This window comes from Neolamprologus multifasciatus, chromosome 10 (assembly GCF_963576455.1).
Source record: "Neolamprologus multifasciatus chromosome 10, fNeoMul1.2, whole genome shotgun sequence".
NCBI lineage: Eukaryota > Metazoa > Chordata > Actinopteri > Cichliformes > Cichlidae > Neolamprologus > Neolamprologus multifasciatus.
The window spans coordinates 10,017,839-10,033,188 of record NC_140448.1 but is presented as its reverse complement, the minus strand read 5'-3'; the positions used below and the strand labels follow the sequence as shown (position 1 = coordinate 10,033,188).

At 38.7% G+C, this 15,350-nt stretch overlaps 1 protein-coding gene across 2 annotated transcripts in view; it reads right to left on the bottom strand.

The window, feature by feature from the left end:
* The window catches only part of gabra3 (gamma-aminobutyric acid type A receptor subunit alpha3), a 109,061-nt gene that overhangs the window by 78,525 nt on the left and 15,186 nt on the right, over positions 1 to 15,350 (bottom strand). The window lies entirely within an intron of this gene.

Genomic DNA, 15,350 nt, shown 5'->3' with positions numbered 1-15,350 from the left:
ATCTAAGTCACGATTGTAAACAAACAACATGACTATGCTATGATGAAATAACACAAACAACTAGACTAAATATAGTAACTCAGAACCTCTTTTAGTAGAAACCGTCCTCATCAGTGTTTTCTTGTAGCTGTTTAAAAGCTCCGGATAACGATGTTTTTTTAAACGTTTTAATGATTAAACAGCCCTCTTTAAAACAGACCTGGGCTATGTCTATGAAGAGGTAGAATGGCTCCACTTATTGGAACAGGCAAATGCAATTTAACATATTTCACAGGATATATTACACCCCTTACATACTACATAAAATTGATAGTAATTATTCCCCCAGATGCTTGAGATGTAAGGTGACAGATGGCAATCACCTACACATGCTGTGGAATTGCCCAGTGATAGAAGAATTTTGGAGACGGGCCATTCAAATAATCTCAAGGGTAATGGGAATCCAAATTGAACTGGACCCAAAACTATGGATTCTAGGTGACAGAGGTTCTATTAACGTGAATTACCATAGGTGATGCCCCAATACCTAAGTTGGATTATGTTCAGGAGTCTTGGTCTGAATTCCATTCTTTCTCAACTATTCGGTTCTTTATTTGTGTGCCTTGGGTTTTCTTTATTTTTAGGTCCTAGACTGCCCTGACATACTTCTGTAACACTGTAACACTGTTTAATTCAATTTACTTTACAGTCTACTTCAAACTGTTCAGCCCTTGAGGTCAAAAAGCAGCTCCAAACCAAGTTGCTCCCTCCACCTTGCCTCACAGTTGGGGCTAGTTCTTGATGTCGGTGCGCAAAGGCTACGTTCACACTGCAGGCGAAAGCGCATCAAATCCAACTTTTTTGACCCTATGCGACCCATATCCGATCATGGTGTGACAGTGTGAACGGCACAAATCCGATATTTTCAAATCTGATCTGGGTCACTATCGTATGTGGTACTGAATCCGATACATATCCGATGTTTTAGAAAGCGACTACTGTTTGAACGGTCATGTCGCATTAAATTCGTCTTTTACGTCACTGACACAAGACAGACGCCAATTATCAGCGCCGGAGAAGCGCCCGCGAAGACATCGCGAACGCTTCCTGGCCATCCAGTGTAGATGTCAGTGAAACTGTTGGAAAGACAACGTGAACATTTTATTTGTACTGTATAATCTGCAGATTCTGACAGAAATCAGCAACTATCCTTTGAAGCACCGCTCCTCTCTAAAACAGCAATAAGGATCATTATTAGGTTATCTACATTATTATGTAAATAACAAAATAACTTAAAGCAAAAATTGGGAAACGTAAAGTCCGAAGTCTTTATATTAAGGGCCATCAGTCAAACAATACTGTTTGCTCTGGGTCTAAACAGAGGGCGTTGTGTGTGACGTCTTCTTTTGCGCATGCGGGCCGCTTTGAGCGTTCACACTAGAGCGCGTTTGCTGTCGCATTTTATCTGTAGTGTGAACGAGCAGACAAAAAAAAAATCGTATTTGATCAAAAAATCGGAATTGAGCATTAAGACCTGCAGAGTGAACGTAGCCAAAGTCTCCTTTTTTCCCTACTCCAAAAAACAAAACAATAGCAGTGAATGTATTTGATGAGGGCCACTTAGGAGAACTCTTTTGTCTGATCTTTTCCGAAAGGCTCTTAAGGCAAAATTGAGAAAATAGAGAAGATACTTCTAAAACAAAGCTTGTCTTGCAATTTGGACACAAACCCAAATCTCCTTTTTAAAATTCTTGCATGCGACGCACCAACAATCGACACCAACAAGCAAAAATATATTCTTTAGGTTTGTAATAGCAATTGACTGATTCTACTGTAAACAAATATTTTAGCGAGTTGTAGAGATTTCTGCAGGTGTTTATTCTTTCTATTCTTTCTGTTACGCTTTTAAAATTACACAGTGTGCTCTTGGTGTGCTCTTAGTAGGAAGCCCACACCTATGGAGAGTAGCTCTACTGAATTTCATCCATTTGTTGACAGCTTTTCTTATTGTGGATAAAGAAACACCAAAGTCTTTAAAAATGCTTTTGGAGGATTTCCAGCTTCTTCTAAGGTGCGATAAGAGCGTTCGTGATTGAAGCATGGCTGCACGAGTCATTCTTTCTCAAGAAAAACAGACTCAGCAACTGGGTTTTGCATGGCTGAATTAGCAGGGCAGGGCACCTCTAAAACCCACACTTCTAATCTCATCTCCTTAATCTGAATGCCTGACTTTAAATAGCTTTAGCACAAAGGTTCACCTATTTTTCCCAACCTGCCTTTTGAATCATTACAATTTGTTCAGAAAACGCTACGTCCAGATGAACAGAATCAACTTTTGGAAATTTTTTCAGTGAAAATGTGAAAAGTTCAAAATGTTTCTTGCAACTGTAAGTACAGAATTCATTACTGATCAAAACAAACCTAAGACTGCTTTTCTTTTAAATTACTCACCTAAGCCTCAACAATAACCTGCCTGTGCTCCATAAGTTATATTCATGGTATTTATGGTGTTTTTCAGTCTTAAATTCACCCCAACACATAATACTGTGAGTCTTTCTATTATGTGGGTTAAAATCAAAAGACGCTTTATGTCCACTCAGTGTTTAAATGATCAGCGTGGAAGAAAAAAAATGACACACTGTCCAAATAATACTCAGAAAAGCAGTGTATATAAATTTCCTCTGCGCTTAACGGGGATGGCCTGACTTATTTACGAGAGCTGGCTTCATTTATTCTGCGCCTTTATTTTCTTATCATAATAGAGAATTTCTTTTAGGACACTAGTGATTTGAAATGACATGGGCTCATAAGGTTCTTTTGCATCACCACAAAAACGGAACAGGAATGAAGACAAATGTGTCAAAAAACGTTAGATTTCACAGTATTTTTGCATTTTGCATCTCCTTGCATCAGCAGGTGATCTCAAAAGACACTCTTTGTATACATGTGTAACCTTGCAGAGGTTTTGCAGTTTAATGCACCAACCCCACAAAACTGCAGCTAGAGTAAGAGCACAGACAGCTGTTCCCCATCAGCAAAGACTTCATTTTCTTCTGTGCTGGAAACAGTCCCCTCTGAGTTTCCGTTTGCTGATCCAAAACGAGCCTGGTTAGCACACCAGACACTGAAATAAGGCACGACTCTTTGCTAAAGATGTACACTTATGGAACTGAAATTGTAACCAGTAATAATTCTTTTTTCTACATAATTATTGACTACAATAGTCAGTAATAATACTGTTTATACAGCCTTCAGAATCCCTTTAAGCACATGCTTATTGTAAACTGCATGGTTTAGTACTTAATATATACTACTTTAATTAATGATTAGACCTTATCTCTTGAACAAGCATGCATAGGCTATATAAACAACTTCGCATACTGTGCGCTAATTAATGGTTGCCCAAGGGTTTTGGCTATCTGGGAGAAGAACTCAGGCCATGCAGTAAAACTGTGGCTGCCAGTCTAAGCGGGGCACAGGATGGGGAAAAAAGTCTTCAAGACATTGTGTGCATGAGAGGATAACCTAAACGGCTCTGTGGCAGCCTTCATCCTCTCCTTCATCTTCCTCCCTTGGGTTCTGCAGTGAAGTCACGTCATCTTCCTGAATTCAGCAAAGTTTAAAATGTAGCTCCATAGGCTCAGCTGTGAACATGCAACATTTAAAATAATCTGCCAGAAAATGTGATGAGGTTTAGATAAAGACTGCTGTAGTAATTAAAGACAGATTATTAGTTTGTTGTTTTACCACCACAGGTTTATATTCTACTTGTTCTGCAGGTGTGCAACACGACAGAGAACAGAGTTTAACACTCAACTCAGGTTTCAAATGATCTTCATTATTTGCAACAATGCTTCACTTTATCAAGGATTGTTATTGACTGAAATTCTATTATCACAACAGTAACATTCATTTAATTTTCTGAATGTCTTTTTTATCCCTTACTCCACATCCAATTTACTTTATGATTTGAGACCTGGCTGGAGTGATATTATGGGGCTCAAGCCCATCTGTAGACAAAGAAGTGATTCATGTGCTTAGTTAAAATTAAATTCATTGTTTTATTGTTTGTCATGAATGTCTTTGGTGGCAGATATTGAAAGTAATAGTTCATTGTTACGACTGCTTAGACAGATTAGAGGCTGCAGAGGGACGTAACATTCATAAAAGCCCTTGGATTAAACAGTATATAAACACATGGTTTCCAGAATGCGCAGGCCCATTAATTCTGCTGTAAAAATGTCCAAACATCAATTTTACAAGGACATGTCTAACTATATTTATCCAATGTTTTTAACACAGCACAAACTAGAAATGTACAATGACGTGAAAATGATTTTGTCCCCTGTTAATTTCTTAGATTTGTTCATATTTCTTATACGTTAATGTTTCAAAATGCAGTCTTCAAATGATGATTTCATTTATAAAGGAGGAAGAAGTCCATCCAAATCTACCTGAAAAAGTAATTGCCAAAAGTAACTGTAACTGTGATTAGTAAATTTGTTTTTGGAAAGCTGAGTTCAGTTTCAGCAGCCACACCCAGGTTTGATTACTGCTACACATGTTGAATCAAGAAATCACTTAAACAGCCTCAAAGTGAAGCTGGCTTAAAGATCTCAAAAAGAAACACATCGCACCACGGCCTAAAGGAACTCAGGAACAGATGAGAAACAAAGACATCATCTGTGGTTATAAAGCCATTTCTAAGGTCATGGGACCTCAGCAAACCACAGTAAGAGCCATTATCACAAATGGAGAACTTAAAATAGTGGTGAACCTTTGCAGGAGTGGCTGGCCTACCAAAATTAATCTAAGAGCACATTCACGACCCATCAGGAGGTCAGAAAAGAACCCAGAACAACAACTAAAGAACTGCATCCGAAAAACAAATAAAGGACTTGGATATGCATGTAAATAAAAGCTCAAAAATGGAGATCTCTTCTCTCTGGGCCTGTCTGTGAGAGACATCATATACACTATATAAACGCAACGTCATACTGAAATCACGCACATACTGTGACTCTTTCCACAGCTGTTAGGCTAGAGTAAAAAAAAACCTACCATTTATTTATGCCTTCATGTATATGTAACTATTACCTAAAACTGAAACTAAATTCATAAAATTCTAAATACATATTCTCAAAACAAATGATGCTGAAAACATACAAGCTATTATTACCGCTCACTGCATGACACACATGTTCAGTTTGTTGCTTCATGTTAGGATCTTCTGCATTTGCTGTGGCACTCAAACAGATTAGTACATGCACCTACATAAAACAGTTTCAGTTTCCCTTATACAGTATATGCGCTCTCTTTATGATGCAGAACAACTGCTATCTTAAAATTAAAACTGTCATTAATAATGCAGCTAATAAGCAGCGGGGCAATTTACGGAAAGATGTTACCATGCATTAAAAATGGATGCATTCAAAAATTGGCAAAGCTGCTATTGAATGCAGTCTGAAAACACTGAGAAGATGAGAAACAAGAAGCCCGATGACTGAGGTACAGCAGTCACGCAGTCACATGAATGCACGCACACGCATGAAGCAGGCGTGTGGCACTTTCGAGGCTTTCATTGTGCTTTTGTGAGATTCACCCTCCCTCTCCATTGCCACCGTACAGAGAGAAGATCAAACCCTTTCCTCAGGGGAATCACTGATCTCTATGTTACCTTAGAGCACTGATCATTACAGGAGGAGTAAACAAATGAGTGGATGCAAAAATACAACTCGGGCTGGTGTTCAAACATGCAGTCGCATTAACAGTGTTCCAACCTTTGACTATCTTCCTGCACTATATCTGCAATGGAGCTGAGGTGAAGCCGTTTCAATAAGGGTGTCTTAATATTGACTGAAGTAGCTAAGCACCAAGATAAGCCAAGATCCACATCTACTTTAAGTCTTTATACTGGCAGCTGTGCTCGCGAGAATTGGCAATTATTTTAAACCGTCTTTGATGCTTCTTGGCAGTTTGTCACCTAAATTTTTCCAAGACCCGAAGTAGCAAATAAAGAGATGCCTCAGTGTTGCTGCTGGTGGCATTTAGGACAAGCCTTCACAATTTCCTTGTCAGATTAAATAGCTAAGACTGCATCACAATGCAAACTGCAATGAACAAACCGTTTGATAAGTAGCAAGAAATCAAGCTCAGGTCAAAGTGGCCATGCTGTACTGACAATCATCTGATATCAAGAATAGCATAATAATAATTTAATTTTTATTAGAATAATTTTCTTTGTTCCTTATGATTGAGTATAAAAAGTACCCAAAAACTGCTTTGTAACCTTTTGACTTGTTTAGGATGCATCCCACCTTTTCTCCAGTGACACTTGGGATAGTCTCCAACTGGTTCAGAACATCTCCAAAACTGACCACGGCAGCTCTTGTGGGATGTTCCCGGTCAGCAGTGGTCAGCATCTATCAAACGTGGTCCAAAGTAGGAATAGCGACAGGGTCATGGGAGACCAAGACTCACCGATGCACATGTGGAGCAAAGGCTGGTCCGTGTGGTCCAGTCCAATAAATGTGCTACACTACCTCAAATTGCTGAAGACCTACAAAAACTGCTGGTCTGATAGAAAGATGTCGGAATACAGTTTGTTGCCTGCAGAAGAGACTGCAGACCAAACAGGGTGCCTATATGACCTCTGTCCAGTGACGAAAACGCCAACAATAGGCACGAGCATCAGAAGTGACCCCCGGAGAAATGGAAGAACATCATGTGGATCGCCAGCTGCGTCGCTTACCTGGGGAACACCTTGCACTAACATTGCCACAAAGCAAAAATGGCTCAGGGATTGTCTGAGGAGCACAACAATGAGTCTGAGGTGTTGACTTGGCCTCCAAATTCCCCAGATCTCAATCCTATTAAGCATCTACGGGACGAGCTGGACAATCAAGATGCCCCACCTTAAAACTTACAGGACTTAAAGGATCTGTTACTAACATCTTTGTGCCAGATACCACAGCACACCTCCGGTGGTCTAGTAGTTTATGCTTCGACTTCTCAGGGCAGCAAAAGGGGGACCAAAAACAATATTAGGCAGGTGGTCATTTATGCCTAACCGATATATGCTTACAGTCTCCGTTATAAACCAGTGGCTGTCATTGTTAAATAAAGCATCACGTATACCTTTGGATGACAAATATTACAGTGGGGCTTTTTTCTAACATGGAAACGCAATCCTGATGGTTTCTTAAAGAAGAAAGATACGGGATCTGAACATGTTTCCATGCCCACCTATCACATAATCTTATCAGGACAACTCAACCAGAATTCAAGAGCACTCTCATTATTTCACATGAATTCACCTAAAACTGGGTTACTTGAGCAGCCACATTAGGAGGTGAATTGTAAATGTAGCCATTTGAGTTGAGCATGGTTCATGCAAATCAGCTGAAATGCTACTTTTAATAATTTCAACACATGTCATGCTTGAGGCCATGCCAACACCCAGTGTCAAATTATACCAATCTTGTGCTTAAGAAATGCTGGTCAAACAGAAAGCTGAAGTCTGCCATGCAAGATTTTGTTTTATTCTTTACACACATCACATTCGGTTTCCAGGCTCTGTCTCTCTCTTTCATTCCCTTCTGCGCTGTGTTTTTGTTAAAAATAATCCTGGCTCGTTAGCCATTAAAGATTTTATGTTCCCATAAAAGCTACTTGATGCCCTCTGGTACCAGAGGTATCATTTCCTTGTCTTCTAACGTCTGTCTGAAAATTGCATTGCTAATTTCCTGACATATATTACCACCTATTCGAGTCACTTCCACTCATACTCATCACTGCATATGTGTCATCTTTAAGGCTTCAAATGTCCTTGGGTGAATAAATCTTTTGAAAATATGTAGACATTTCTGTGCCCTTAGGCTCAGTCATAACACGGTTTCACCACAAGTAGTCTTTGTAATTTGTGGCTGAAAAAGGGGAGTATTTTCTAGTTAAAAAGATGAAAATACAGAATATTGACTATTTCAAATGACTACGTTTAAAAAAAAAAAAAGGATGATGACCTAATTATTTTCATTAGTCAGCCCATAAACTCCATAATCTATCTGTTAATTCATCTAGAAAGCATATGAGACAGCACTCTTATTAAGTGTCCTTAAGTCCTTTCCAATAAAAAAGGCAAACAGGCACTAAAAGGCTGGCTCCTATTCACTGTATACAATTCTGCACCAGATTTACCAATACCTGTCATGTAAATGAGGGCTCCAGCCATCCCTGGGGCTCAGATTGGGCTTAAAAAAGAGAAAACGAAGGAGGGGGAATAAAGACATGGTGCTTTTGTTGGCAAATTAAAAATAGCTCGCCTAAAGTGACAGTAGACCTAAACCACTTTCCATTTCCTGCTCTTCTAACATTTGTTTTCAATTCTGCTGTCAGTCTATTTTTTTCCTGGGGATAAAAGCATATGTTATGAATAATGTAATCACATTTTACAGAATTAAAGGCTGTAAATGCCTTTGACGCAAAGGAGGTGGATTATCTGACTGGGCAACTATGCTGAGTGATAATAGGTGGTAAAATAAAAAGTGTCAGGGCCTAGTTTCCTACAAACGAAATGTCACTCTGAGACAAATTTGTTTATTGTTCGTAGTTACACTGCCAGTTGGAACATAAAAGAAAGTGAAATTCAAACTGAAGGTATTATACAGGCCATTTCACGGTGTGCAAAATACTACCGCTGCAGCTACTGCACAGCCGGGACGACGAGGAACATTTAATAAAAACAGGAAATCTAATCAGCCAATAAAGACCAAACACTCAGTAATTGTTGAATTCAGGGCACAGCTCTATAGCTATCTAATCCATGTGGCTGTTAACTAAAAATAGCCCCAAATCCTGTCATATTTGCTTTGATGCAATGATTATGCACTGTGCATCTACCAGCAGTCTATTATTTACAACATACATCAAAGAGGACTCATTGCTTCAAAGTTGAGGGAATCACTAGTGTTCAGGATAGAAGGACACATTGATATCATGAGGTTTGTCTAAAATCATATTAAAGCACAGAGAATTAAAAGTGTACATTTATGCAGAGCTACTCCCAGCTGCAAAACCGAGTGACATGTTAGGAATTGAAAATAGCTTCATTCAGTGTAGATAATACAGAGAAACCCACAGATTTAGAGTCGTAAGAAAGCACAAGTACTGAAACTGAATATGTTTCTTTCTCTTGAAACAAATCATTGACTAAATAAAACAGTCCTAAAGTAATGAAACAAAACAATCATGTCATTGGTAATGAATAGTAACAACATGAATACAATTAGAAAAGATCAAGAAAAAACAGATCGATTGGTTTGCTGAAATAACTCCCTATAGTCAGACCAGGGAAACCATTAACTGGTTATCAACTGCTGATATCACCAAGTGCAATGAACTCACGATCTTGTTGCCTTTGACTGAGCTATTAAGAAAATAAATGAACAGCTAAAATAGCTTAAAGTAAACAACAGGTGTTTAAGTAGCTTAATGTAGCCTCCTGGATAAGGAATTCAAATAGCAAATGCTAGTAGAAAGTTGGAAAGTTAGCAAAAATAACTCGATAAATAGTTCAAAGTGTTAGCTTAAATAAGAGCTGAAACAGCGTGGTCATTTGAAATACTAATGGTAAAATTTTCAAACATTTATGCTCTTTTGGCAGCTAAAATACTAAATAACAATTAACTGTATTTGCAAAACATAATGAATGATTGAAAAAGTACAGTGAACAGTGAAAAATGGGTTTTGGTTATTATTTGCTATTAATAACGGTAAAGTGGCTTGAGAGTATGAATCCAGCTAAATGCAAAATGGGAAACTTTATTAGATATTGTGAAATATGGCTGAAATTTGAAACTGGAAAAACAAAAATAAAAATCATGAAATGCTTGAGAGTAAACTTTGCTGTGCAATCAGAATCAGAATACTTTATTAATTCCTAGGAAATTATGTATTATGTGTATTAATGATATGTGGTCCAGTTCATAATAACCTATTTGGAACGTGGAGTGAGTTCATCTGTCTGTGGCCATGTCTGACAAATAAAAAAGTCTGGGAACCACCATTGTAAATGATTCCTTCTACAAAGCAGACAGGTGGAGCTCTAATAAGGGAAGAAGCACGATTTCTCTCTCTGCTTTGGGGCTGTGTGTGATATAACGATCATCAGACTGTTCTCAACCAAATGATCAATGCATTGGGCTGCAAGGCAAAACAGTTTCTACTGGGACCCATCACGATTATGTTACGCCAGAGATAATTTGTCAAGATTTGGGTTTCTTCCTCACAGACATGTAATGAGAGTAAAATGAATCCATTACGAACACAGCGCCACATGACAATAAGCCTATGTTGCTGTTTTTAGGGAGGAGAGAGAACGATATATTTCATTCAGTTATTTCCATCTCACCGTGCTAAGGCTTGGCTGACTCATTTGCAGAGTTGTTCACAAGTGCTGAAAGGAATGATAAAATTATGCCGTGAAACAGCTAAAGTGTCCTGATGGTCCAGTTTAATGAAAGCTAAACATATTCAATCTTGTCTGAATATAAAGCAAAGTGACTTCGAAGAGGTTTTATTAGTGCTGAACTTGGCAGGAATCGAAGTCTCTCACTTCCTGCTTTTACCGAGATCTACTTAAGGAATGTTAACAGGGCCAGAAAAATGTATGACATCAGTGGCTTATTAGCATAAAGGACATAATAAAAAATATATAACAGATGGAGTTATTTTTATAGAGACGGATTTGGACTTTTCATGCCGAGCGCACACATTTACATGACAGCAGAGAGGGAAAAACAGAAATCTGGCTTCCAAAAAAATGGGACCAAAGTGGTTGAAAGCAAAACACTGTCACAGCCCTTAAACCTTTGTCATTTGATGTTCAGCAAATACTCGAAACTTTTTCGGAAATAAAATGTACACTGTGTGGTGACAGTATGTGCGCGTGACATCAAATGATATTTGATATTCCACAAGGCAAAGCTTTCATGGGATTTAGCTTCTCTCGAGGAAACAAGTGATAAAACAGTGAGAGAAAGTGCAAATTCCTCTACATACTTGCAGCTACCGCACTGTTCAAATGCACCAGTGAGCCATATAAGGCCGCTCCCCGGCCAGTTTGATCAATTACGACCCATTTTTACTTCCCCTTTCACATGTAAGAGTGAGAGAGCAGAATACATTCACAGCCAGATTGATCCAACAGTCCCTTCGGTCTGAATAAAGCCGATTTGGCTAACACCTTGATTCAATATTTCTATACGCCATCAAAAGTTCTCACCTGTCAAGCTACAAATGGGAACGATCTGCAGCATAATGCTTACCCAGTTGAGCACATTTGCACACATGGAGCACAGCTTCTCTATAAATACTGCTGAGTCGACTATATTTGAGATCCATTTATTAAATCTGCAAAGCATACAATAAAGAAATGGCTGGAATTTGATTCTAACAGAGCTCAACAAAATGCATTCTCACTCTAACCCAGAAAAGTGAAGAAAGCTAATATCTCATAGAGAGCATCCCATTATTCACTAAATTTTTTCCAGTCATTATCAATTATTTGTAAAAGTAATTCCTATTATAAAGAGTGGAGCTGAGAAAATAAATGCTGAAATCAAACATGATTATAAGGATACTGTAATGGGGCAATTTTGCCTGCAATAACATTCATTACTCTGCTGGGAGGAAGAGATTTCATCAGATAAATAGAATAATCATGTAAATCAGTGTGACTTTTACAATTATAACTAAACTAGTGCGGCTCTGCCACAAGTCAGCGCCGCCACGGCTTGAAAAAACTGGAAAGCAGATGTTAAACCGGAGACAGGGTGGCTGCCTCGTAGGTGTAATCTGTCAGAGTTAATCAAGGACTCCTGGTGAAGAGCATTACCTTTGCTAGCACTGACCACCTGTGCACATGCGTTAACGTTGGCCTTGTTACACTGTGTGCAGCTCAAAGCCTGAACAATCCAGAATGAAGACCTTGAGTCTTGACATTTCCATTCTGCACCTTTGATAGAATCTCACTGATACGTCTGCTCTATCACAGATATATTTATCGCCATATGTTCTCCAGAATCTGCTGTTTATGTTTTTTACTTTTTACAAAAGACAAAATATTTCTGTCCTCTATGGTATCGTTGAGGATGTAAATGCTTTGTGTGAATAATAGAAAAATATAAATCACAGAAAAAGTTAATCAGTCATCCATCCAGCCATTCATCTTCTTAACCACTTAGCCGATTCAGGATTGCGGAGAGGCCTATCCCAGCTGTCAGCTGTTGAGAAGCAATCAAGTAATTTTCTGCTAATGCAGTTTTAACACCATCATAATATAAATAGAAAAAAGTCTTCACAAAGCTTTTTGGGCTAACTAAACCAAGTCCCTGTTTGTCCAAGATCAGAGGTTGTTTAAGAGAAAAAATAACCCTAGATCGCATAAAGGAATGAAATTTCCATCTGGTGTCCTTTCAAAAATGCATAAAATGCTACATGTTTTGATCACTAGAAGACTGATTGTCAACTAATATTTCCTTGAGCATTAATTTATCAAGACGAAAAAAAGAAGATTTTGTCTGACGCACAAATTGTAGATCTACTAACAGACATCAATCATTTATAGTTCCTAATAAAAGCCACAAATTTTTTGCATGCTACTGGAAACGAAAACACGCGAGCTTTAAATGTGCTGCTCATTGTAAATAAGAGATGTTTTTTTTCTCTGACCATTAGCACAAATATATTCTTAGCAGAAAATAGATGTCAAATGGAGTATTTTCACACGGCTTAAGCAGGCAAAATTCCTTCAAAGCTGAAAGCATTACATGGCCAGCAAAGCAGGTCCCCACATGGAGGGGAAATTAATATCCCAGTTCAGACTGTGACAAGTTCTGCATCTCCTCAATGGATTATGATTACAGCTGGAACAAAGTCTTTGCCCAGTAGGAGGCGAATCAAATTGGCTGACAATCAGAAGAAGTAGGCACCAGAAGGAAGGGATTGAGAAGATGAATAGTTTAAAGTATTGACTGTTTACAGAGTCCCCCCCGACTAATGGTAGATTTCTATTAGGCTGGAGACACTTTGATCATCTGATTTTTTGTGTGTAAATGCTTTATTTTAAATGCTGCTTTTTCTTTTCCTTACATATTTCTTTTTTTTTCTTTTTTTGCCTGTCCCGTTTGGTTCTTTTGCCATCTGAATTATTGTCTAAAGGCGAAGAAAGATGCCCAACGGATTTACTTTACCAAATTGACCATCCCAGCCTTGACCTAATTCCTTACATATTTCTAAATTTTAAAAAATGGTCCAGTCGCATAAATGGAGGAACCAATTTCATCATGGCGGGAGTCCACATCTGAGACTGTGTACGTCTTCTACTTCAATTAAAACATCCTTGCAGAAGCCATTATTGACGGTGCAGTAAGAAAAAAAAAAAAAAACACATCTCTTTAGATGTATGTGAAAGCCGGACGGATAGATTTGCTGTCATCTTACTCTGAAGCTATATTGATGATGCTGCACAGAACTAAGGCTGAACACAGTGAGACATGTTTAGCCAATCAGTTAACAGTGACATTGCTATGGGAATACAAATGAGCGTTGCCTGGCAAAGCGTGCAATAGATACGCCATGTACTGGCTCGCCAGAGAGAAAGGACATGTGAATTCAGATATAATGAAATGGGGAAGACAACGTATACGGTAGAAGATAAATTGCTCTGAGGCAACTCTGAGCTAATAACAATAAGCAATAAGGCTCAAAGTCTGGACCCAGTTTCGTTACTATAAATCCATTTGCATTTAAATTATCACGTGAGAAATCAGATTTAGGTGACCCTGCTAACTGGCCTGGGGTGGGGGTAACCTGCATTATTCATGTCACAGCATGCTCCACTTGTTTGGATGGCAGTAATTGTTATATGATTAACCTGCTGACTGCTCGCTTGATACATTTTCTTAAGTACCTCGCCGATGTCTGATTGTTGGAGCAAACCAATCCTTTTATCGCGGTCCTTTGCCAATAAATTCAGGGGAAAATGAAATCAAAAACCAAGTGAAAATCAAAAACAGTTAGCTTCAGATACATTGAGAGAGCGCTCGCTCACCTTATTACAGTCTAAAGTGTGGGATTTCACAGCAGCCTCAATACACTTGGTACCTGGAGGGGATGCTTTCAAGGCTTTCATCACTGAAACAAATTTCACAATGAATCCAAGTTAATTTTTCCTCTCCATAACCCATATTAAAAATTATCATGCCAACAGCTGTCATCAAAGATTAGAAGAAATCAGATTAATCTCATGGTCATGTTATGAACTCAGAATAATTATCTGTAAAAGGCTTTCGAGGAAAGAATATCCATTACTCAGCTATGAACAGTCAGTTGTTCACCGTCAGATGCCAAGTCACCGCTCCGTCGAATACGCTTCCCAAAAGAGCAATGGCTGCAAGCCAGAACACAATAAATCATGAACAAGGAATCACTCTGTACAGAGTAGCTCACAATCCTGTTAATTTTTATCTTTCACATCCAATAAAGTATACGGCTAACAAGACAATTTTAAGATGAGGCCAGGAGCAACAGCAGCTCAGCCACTCACACTTTCACACCGTCTAGTTTTGTTAATGAGCTGTACCATCCATACCGTATTGAAGTTTTCAGGCACTATGTAAAATGCTTTTTCCAAGTGCTACTTCAATACATTCTGAAACACTAATGAACCATTACTTTAATCTGCTGTCACATCACAGCGGATTTCATTTTGCCGAGCCAGGTGTGCTTTACTAATTGGCGAAGGGCTGAACGGCACCCACGGCCTGGTTGCCACAAAAAGGTTAAAAGCCGAACACAGCAGAAATCATACGGTCACTATCACTGACACCTAAAACGAGTCACAATGTGCCACCTAGGAAACTTTTCTGCTTTATTTTTAATTATAACAATAAACGTGGATTGTCCAGTCTAATGGCTATAAAATAATGACATCGCCTGCATTTAGACTTGGCTTTAAGTCTTTTACACCAGCCTGTTTTCCATACCTGGGGAAATGAAGACTGAGATGCACAAACACAAAGAGGTAAGTGCTTTTATTTTACTCTGTAGGCTTTGTTTGGTAGCTTAAATAGCGGCTAGTGGAACAACTGGTGTACCTGTGAAAAAGAACCTCATTATCTAAGGAGACAAAGAAGGTGAAGAGGGAAAGTGAAACAAGAGTGAGTCTTGGACAGGCTTACACTCACTAGAGAGAGGCCCTAGCCTGCAAAGGCTAAATGAAATTCAGACGGCATTAAGTTGACTAGTTCTGTAAGGAAAGGTGCCTACTTTTGAGCCTAATACGACTGGGTGTTTTAAAAGAGGACGTGACC